We start from the raw sequence: 8,273 nt of genomic DNA on the forward strand, positions 1-8,273 counted from the left end.
ATGGGAAAAAAGATCACCTAAAATTTCAAATTAAAAATTTACAAACTACTTACATATGATCCTATGTGAAGCAACTATGATTGAGAAGATCTGCTAGTTAATTACAGAAAAGAATAGAACAGTCTAAACCATCTAAAATTATTATATTACCTAAGTGGTTTTTTTTATATTTTGAAACTCTCCGAAGGTATGTAACAAATAACTTTATTTGGAGGTTGTCTGTGTTATTTCAAGATTAAAGAAAAGTAATGGCATTACAGAGAGCTACAACAGTGGTATTTAGAAATGACAGGGATGACTAAAGGAGAAGATAAATGCAGCTGAAAGTGGCAGTTCGTATGGGTCTAAATTAGGTTAGTAAATCAAAGCTATTGCACTAGTGTTCTTTAAGCAATGTAACCATAAAAATATAATTTTACTCACTATAACATTTTACAGAGAACAACAAAATAGTGATGCTTAGTCAATCGACCTGTTGTTTAACAGAAATACTTTACTGCATGGAGAAGGCAGTTGATTTATTGTGAGATCATTGAATAAATACAGGAGCAGATTTTAAACAACAACCTCCCAGAAGCCAACATTTTTTCTCTGAGTTAATTTTACAATCTTCACATAAACTAGGTGTTTGCAGATGCTTTTGAGGTGGGAAATCACTTTTGCCATTAACAGGAAAAATTCCAATTCATTTTACTTTTTCAATGGGTAAATCTGGTCACAGGAAGACTTAATCTTACATTTTTATACGGCTTTATTATCATTATTGTATGAATACACATTTTCACAGTTTGTGGACTGTTATAAACATTAATAGTTGGAGGTAGAATTCACTTGTGAAATAGACAGACTGGATGTGGGTTTAGATTAGATTGTGCCTCTGGAATATAACTCTTTTATACTGATTAGAACTCCCTTGGTTGCATCTAATGAAGATATCTCTAGCTGATTTCATCCAAAAGAGAAATTGATAAGAATCTTGACTTATATGAATGACTTGTGGTTAAAAATAAGGATGTCTCTTTTGTTTTCCAATTAAGCTCTCAGACCACCCCCTGCTTACATTAATTGGAAATCTAGCATCTCTGTGTACTCTGGGAGTGATCTTCCTCCACGCAGAGTCCAGAGTTGTTTCAGGAAGGTTCTTCTTATGTTAAACCTCAAAAATGAGGGACTGGGATCTTAACCTCTTTCTTCCCTCGATGGTTTTCCTTGCCTCTGGGTCTGCTTCTAGCACCTATCCTGGAATAAGGAATAGCACAGCACAAGGAAGGGCAGCCTTGATTGGATAATTTGCCCCTTTCTCTAGGGCCTTGGTGTCTTGACTTTTATATTTTGATAATTAAGAAATGGTACTGAATATTTTGAAAAAGTCCGAAAATATCTGCTCCCAAGTGACTGTCTGTCTACTTAAAAAGTTACCTGCAAGTTTTTTTTTTTTTTTTTTTTTTTTTTTTTTTTTTTTTAATTCATAAGCAAACAATCAAGTGTGTGTGTGTGTGTCTGTCTGTCTCTTCAGGTACCTCTCTATCAAGGAATGGTTTATGGGTATCAGAGTTAGAGTTGCAGCCAGGTCTCTGTATGGCTTGGAATTAGGCACTGGGTAACATAAACACTTCACATTTTTCCCACCCTCTCTGCAGAACAGGTTTTTTTGTTTGCTGTTCTGTTCATTTATGAAACATAGTTACAGACAGCTGATTATTGATTTTTTTTGTTTGTTTTACCACCCCAAAGAGACAAATTCTGTGTTGGTTCTAGTTCTATGAACAAAGTAAGGGACTGTGATTAGCACTGCTTAGGTTGTTAGCTGCCTACTTGCTTTCCTGTCAATTTTTTTCGAAGGGGCGAGGGCAAGGACACATTATATGAAGTATATACCTGTCATTTAAAACTGTTTTTAAGGCTAAAATTCCAACCGCTAGGATTCTCAGGTTCAATTGTTCAAGTTGTTTACAAAAAAAATCATATCAGAATAATCTTTACATGCCAAGTAACTTCTTTATATTTCTAATAACGGCAGTCTTTTATTATAATTATTGATTTCAAAGACAGGTCTGTTTCCACATTTATATTGACAATTTTCTTATAGTGTTACAGTCTTGTTCTAGGAAATGGATATATTATGGCAATTTTATGACAAATGGAGGGAGTAGAGTACATTATTCTAATACGTACATATACATATACAGTGGCATGCTATGTTAACTTTTGAAAGTTTGATAATTCAAAAACTTTGTTGATCTACCCATATTTTCAAATATACTTTGCCTCTAAGATTCTATGTTTGCAGGTGATATACTTAGTGATTAGTAAATATCAAATTTTTAAACATTCTGTGTTACTATTAGTATATGAATAAATTTGACATTTAATATTTAGTATATTTCATCTGCCATTTGTTTACTATACCAGATGGTATTACTGAGTTCTTGATTTGAATGTACAGTCACTTCATTATGATATAAATCACTATGTAGTAACCAATATCCACATGCCATTAATAATCTCCAAAGTACTGCATGTAACTAAATCAGAGATTACCATATCATGATCTACAAATTAAATGATGACTATTATTTATTTATTGTTACCAAAAATTCTTCAGATTTTAATATAAACATTTCTAATAAAACTTAGCAAATTGCTACTGAATATATTTAAAATTGCTTTAATAAAATGCAGAAATAGTATTAAAGATCATAAAGTGGTTACTGTCAAATTATACGGTAGGTATAATTAATTATACTTCAAGTATAATTATATTAAAGTATAATTTAATTATACTGAAAGTGTAATAAAAACAAAGTTATTATAAACATGGAACAAAATTTTGAAGAAAATAAATGAAAAATTGTGAAAAATTGAGAAGAAGCACTTCAGAACTGCTAGTGTAGGTAGAACGTGACCATGGATATAATGCAGATAAAAGTATGGGCAAGTTTACTGAACTTACCACCTGAAAACCATTATAGCAGAATTTCAAGAGGAAGGGGAATAACAAAATCATAAAGGATCTATTAAACCAAACATACTGTCTATTGACCCAAGAACATAACCCAGATAAGCAAGCAGTTTTAATTTTCCAAAAGATAGTACTAATAAGAAGTTTACCAAAACTTATTACATATGAATTCTTCAAAATGATGAAAAACTCTCCATACTCTAATAAATTTATTATCTGCAGTGATTCTGTATTTTATTTTTATTTTGAAAACTACTCAGAATTCTAAAAAGATTGAGACTGAATATATAATTGGTAGCATCTATAGCATATTGGTAAACATGAACAAAATAAGATATTTATTACCATTTATTATTATTTTTTTATAAATCAAAATAATTTTATAGATATAATTATCAAAAATGCAATGAAGACATATACTAAAGATAAAAAGATGGTATAATATTTTTGAATTCACAATACATGATTCAGTTTTGGCAAGGTGATACATGCCCACCATTCAAAAATTATCCAAGAAGCTTTATGTGCATGAAAATAGGAATTTCCTCATTTAGCAGAAAACCAAAGCCAGATTTGAGAACATTATGGCAGAACTTTTATGCAGAATGCATACATTGACAATAAGTAATATTTAAATATTGCCCATTATTTAGAGGATGATATACAAGACCAGATTCTAGGAAGGATTTTACATATGTACTGGTAGTTTATATAGTTACATATAAATAATAGAATAAATAGAGCCCAAAATTTTAGGAACCTAGGATCATAACATGTCTAATTTTGAAAATAGAAAACATAGTGTTATGCAACAAAAGATTCTTAAAATACTCTAAGGCATTTTAATTTTTTTGTTCTACATATTCTTTAAACTTGGTAGTAAACAATAAAGCAAAAACTCTTTTCCTGTCCCTTTTTTTCCTTTTATAAAATCATCTAAGGGGTATATAATTACCACCTTTTGGCTTCAGTGAAATATTGAAATGTTTTGAAAGCACATTTACAAAATGCAAATTTTGAACCATTGCAGAATCCACAATGAGAAAGTCAGGTCGTTGCCATTATGCCATTAAAACTCAATTAGATGCAGTGTGTGCTCTTACAGAAACTTTGGTGATATTAATAAAAATGTAAATTACAGAATGAAAGCCAAAAGTATTTCAAAACTATCTTTTTGGAAATTTACAATGTAAGTTCTAATTTGGCTCAGTGCTTTGAGTGAAATGATGCATAATCCAAAATTCAATATACATAATGCCCTTGACAGCATTGAAGTGATTCAGAATTTTTTTAAAAAGTGGGAAATGATAATATTTACAAAGTCTACATCTTGGATGCCAAAACAATGTATCTTTACATTGATTCCAATTACTCCAACTTAGAAAATAACAGAAGACGAAAGACTTTGATTTCAAACTCCATTATAGTCCACAATTCAAAACTAAAAGTCAAAGTCAAATGTCTATTCAAGTTGTACACAATGTTATCATTTTGAAAAATATATGTATATGATTATGAAATAATCTAACAGTCTTTTTAATGTCCTTGATGATACTTAATTCAAAGAATTACAATGAAATTTGGTCAAGGAAAAATCATGACTCTGAGGCAGAGTACTCTGCTGTGGCATCTGCCTGACACGATAGGGAAAATCTGATCTAACACAGGGATCAGGTGTGTAGGAAGAGGCCCTTGGATTAGCTGTTAAAGAATAACTCTGAGGAGTTCTCTTTCCCATCTTGCAAGATGGCGGTTGAAAAGACTGAGAAGCCAAACACTAAGGAGAAGAAACCTGGAGCCAAGAAGGCTGATGATATTGACAAAGTTAAAAAGGGAGACCCTAAGGATAAGAAACCCAAGAAGGGGAAGCCCCACTGCAGTCAAAACCCTGTCCTGGTTAGAGGAAATGGCAGATAGTCCCGATCTGCTGTGTATTCCCAAAAAGCCACATAGAAGAGGGAGTACTCAGCTGCTAAATCTAAGGTTGAGAATAAGAAAAAGAAGTTTCTTGCTACCGTCACAAAACCAGTCAGTGGTGACAAGAATGGTGGAACCAGAGTGGTTAATCTTTGCAAAATGCCTAGATACTATCCAACTGTAGATGTGCCATGAAAGCTGTTGAGACATGGCAAAAAAAACCCTTCAGTCACCATGTGAGAAAATGGCCAGTCAGTATCACTCCTGGGAGCATCTTGGTCATCCTTACTGGGAGCCACAGAGGCAAGAGAGTGGTTTTCATGTCAGTTATTAAAGATTTATTTGGTTTATTTTGTGGTATCGTGTTCCCCTGTTTCTTTATATTTGTAGTGTTGTGTTTTTGTTTTGTTTTGTTTTGCTTTTTGTTTGTTGTGCATTTTAGTAGCAATGCTTCTTTTGGATTAATTTAGAAAGGAGAAACCCTTCAGTAAAACATGTTGTTAGGATCTGTGAGTAGTTAGGCCTGCTAGGGTCCATAGTCAGGTGTGGCCTGTATGCTTGGGTCATAGGCAGGAAGGGGAGTGCTACTAATGGGGGGGTCACAGGGCAGCTCTTTTTATTTTGATTTGTTCTTTTAGATATACATGACAGTGGAATATATTTTGACATATACATACATGGAGTATAACTTATACATGGGTATATATCAAGGAGTGGGTAAAAACTTAAGTTTTGAAGTTTTTAGAATAAAACATACTTGCTTTTTAGGATCTGCTTTTTTTTTTTTTTTTTCAACCTTGCAAAAATCTTGATACTTTTCTGCTTTATTGGAAGATGCAGTTGACTCTTGAGATTCTCTTGTCTTTTGTCTAAAAGGTAAAACCTAGTGTCTAGGTGAGTTTAGTTCAGTGATAGAGGACCTGCCTAGCATGTACAAAGCCCGAGGAATGGGTTCCATTCCTAGCACTGCTGAAAACCAAGAACAACAATAATACAAACAACCTAGTGTTTGACAACCTCAATTACTCAGTATAATTACTTTTTTCACCAAAATTTTGTAGAGTTTTAAAGAAAAGTTTCCATTTATTCAAATAAAGACTGAAAAAACAGAAATCTTATTGAAAAAGTTTTCATCAGACACATCAAACATGAATTATCCATTTAGCCCATTGACTTATATTACTGATGAAGTACAAGATGGAGTCATCCATTTTTTTTCTTTCCTTCTCTTCCCTTCCCCCACCCCGCTTTTGGTTCTGGGGATTGAATCAAGATCCTCACACATGCTAGGCCAGCACTATACTATATCCCCAAGCCCTTATTTTAAAATGTTCTCTTTAAATTGCCCAGGCTGGCCTCCAACTTGCAATTCTCCTGCCTCAGTCTACCAAGTAGCTGGACTTACAGGCATGTACCATTATACCTGGCTCCGTGCTTTCTCTGATGTAGTTTGGGATTGAGTTTACATGCCAGGTCTTCAAGACATTCTGGATACATTCTAGGATCAGCTGTGTTAACACAGATATGTGTAGAAAATTCTAAGTTCTGCTTCCTTACTGTTCTGTGTCACCTCCTAGGAACAAGCCTCCTTTGCTCCTTGTCCCTGAAACTGCCCCCACCCAAGAGCTGCTCTCTTCTTCCCATCCCTACTCTGTGAGATTTGGCTGCTTCAACCCCTTTGCTCACCCAAGGCTTCTTTTGGCTTGAATCTTTCAGAATACAGGGAACCTAAAACTATTTAAGACTAATTTAGCTAATTAGGGAAGATGTCACAAGACACAAATCTTTATTAAAACCCTATTTTTGCCTCCCGAGACATTGTTCTTCAAAAGCAAAGTGAAAGTAAAAGAAAAGGAAAAGGAAAGGGAGGGAGAAGAAAAAGGGACGAATAAGGAGGAAAAAGAGAGAGATAACTTTTTTTTATTTTCTGGCTGAAGCAAAGCAACAGTATAAGCCCCATCAAACTTCAGTGAAAAGCAACAGGGATGACTCATTAAATTTCAGTATGCTTAACATTTGTACAAGAGCAATTCGCTGTGGGAGAAGGATTACTGTAGATCTGTGTGATTGCTGTGACTCTAACACAATGATTCACATGTAGCAATTGTCAAATACTTGTAGGTTAACCAGCAGGCAGGGAGAGCATCTCTTTTCTAAACCAGCATTCGTAGGAACCCATAGCATTTATGCCTCTCATGTCTATTGAATTCACATTTTAATAGCATATTGTACTAATGGACTTTACATAAAGTGTGGTTTTGAAATACTTTTTTTTTTTTAATATAAGGAGCTAAAATGCATACCAGGAAGGAGTGGTGACAGGTATAGAGATAAATAAGTTAGTATAGAATGAGAGGAGGAGAAGGTGGGTGTACCTGAAAAATATCATCAAATCCCATTGCGGCATGAAGCATAATTCAAACTGTGAACAACGTGTTCATGCCCACCCATCACCAATTTCAGAACCTTGAGAATATTAGGTTTCTTTAAATGAGTGATCTAAAAAGAACATTTTCAAAGGAGTCTAAAAATTATAACCCTTTTTATCAAAGAAAAAGTTTATATTTCAAATGTAAATGCTCAGAAGCAGGTGGTAGTTTATCAAAACTTTGTTAATTTGTATTGTCCAGTGGTGTTCCACTTTGCCATTTCTTCGTTAGAAGGTTTATAGAAGAATGGACAGTTATTTAATTTGCATTTATAAGTCATCAATGTTTGCAAAAACACTGTAAGGCATGGGTCTAACTCCTTTGCTTTTTGCCTACACACCACACACACACACACACACACACACACACACACACGCACACACACACACAGAGAGCAGAATTTGACAAAAGTAGTCCCAGAAACTCTATTCTGAATATTTGTACGGTATCTAAAGTATTTAAAGTGTTGGACAGAATAGTGGAACAATGCATATATTTCTGCCTTTCTGAAGTAATAGGGAATTGCTTCTACAGGCTCTTTGATTTCTTCTTCTGCCAAGAGTTCTCTTCTATCATCATTCATTTATTTTCTTTGTCTCTTCCTCTGAGTAATCTCCAGTAAACAGAGCCTGAGACAAGAATTTATGGGAAGATAGTTTGGAAAGTGATCCCAGAAAATGGAAAAGGAAAGGAGCAAAAGCCAATCTAATGGTGGTTCTCAAATGATTCACCATTGTGACTGAGACTGAATTTCACAAGGTCCTTGTGATGTCCATATAGACCAAATAGGCTATGCTTCGGAATTGTTCACTGGAGAGAGGGAACCTTATTTATCAGTTTCCTTCTCTCATTGGTCCAGTGCTGCCCATTGGTGTGAATATTCTATGATTTTTTCATATTATCCATAAATGAATAGCAAAAAAGTTTCCTATAACACTGTGGTAAAGCCCAGGGGGCTGATAATA

General features: G+C 34.1%; 1 pseudogene; it reads left to right on the forward strand.

The window, feature by feature from the left end:
- Positions 1–4,708: 4,708 nt before the first annotated feature.
- On the forward strand, positions 4,709–6,586 carry LOC124982927 (60S ribosomal protein L6-like; annotated as a pseudogene).
- Positions 6,587–8,273: the final 1,687 nt, after the last annotated feature.

Source organism: Sciurus carolinensis, chromosome 4 (genome assembly GCF_902686445.1).
Source record: "Sciurus carolinensis chromosome 4, mSciCar1.2, whole genome shotgun sequence".
Taxonomy (NCBI): Eukaryota; Metazoa; Chordata; class Mammalia; order Rodentia; family Sciuridae; genus Sciurus; species Sciurus carolinensis.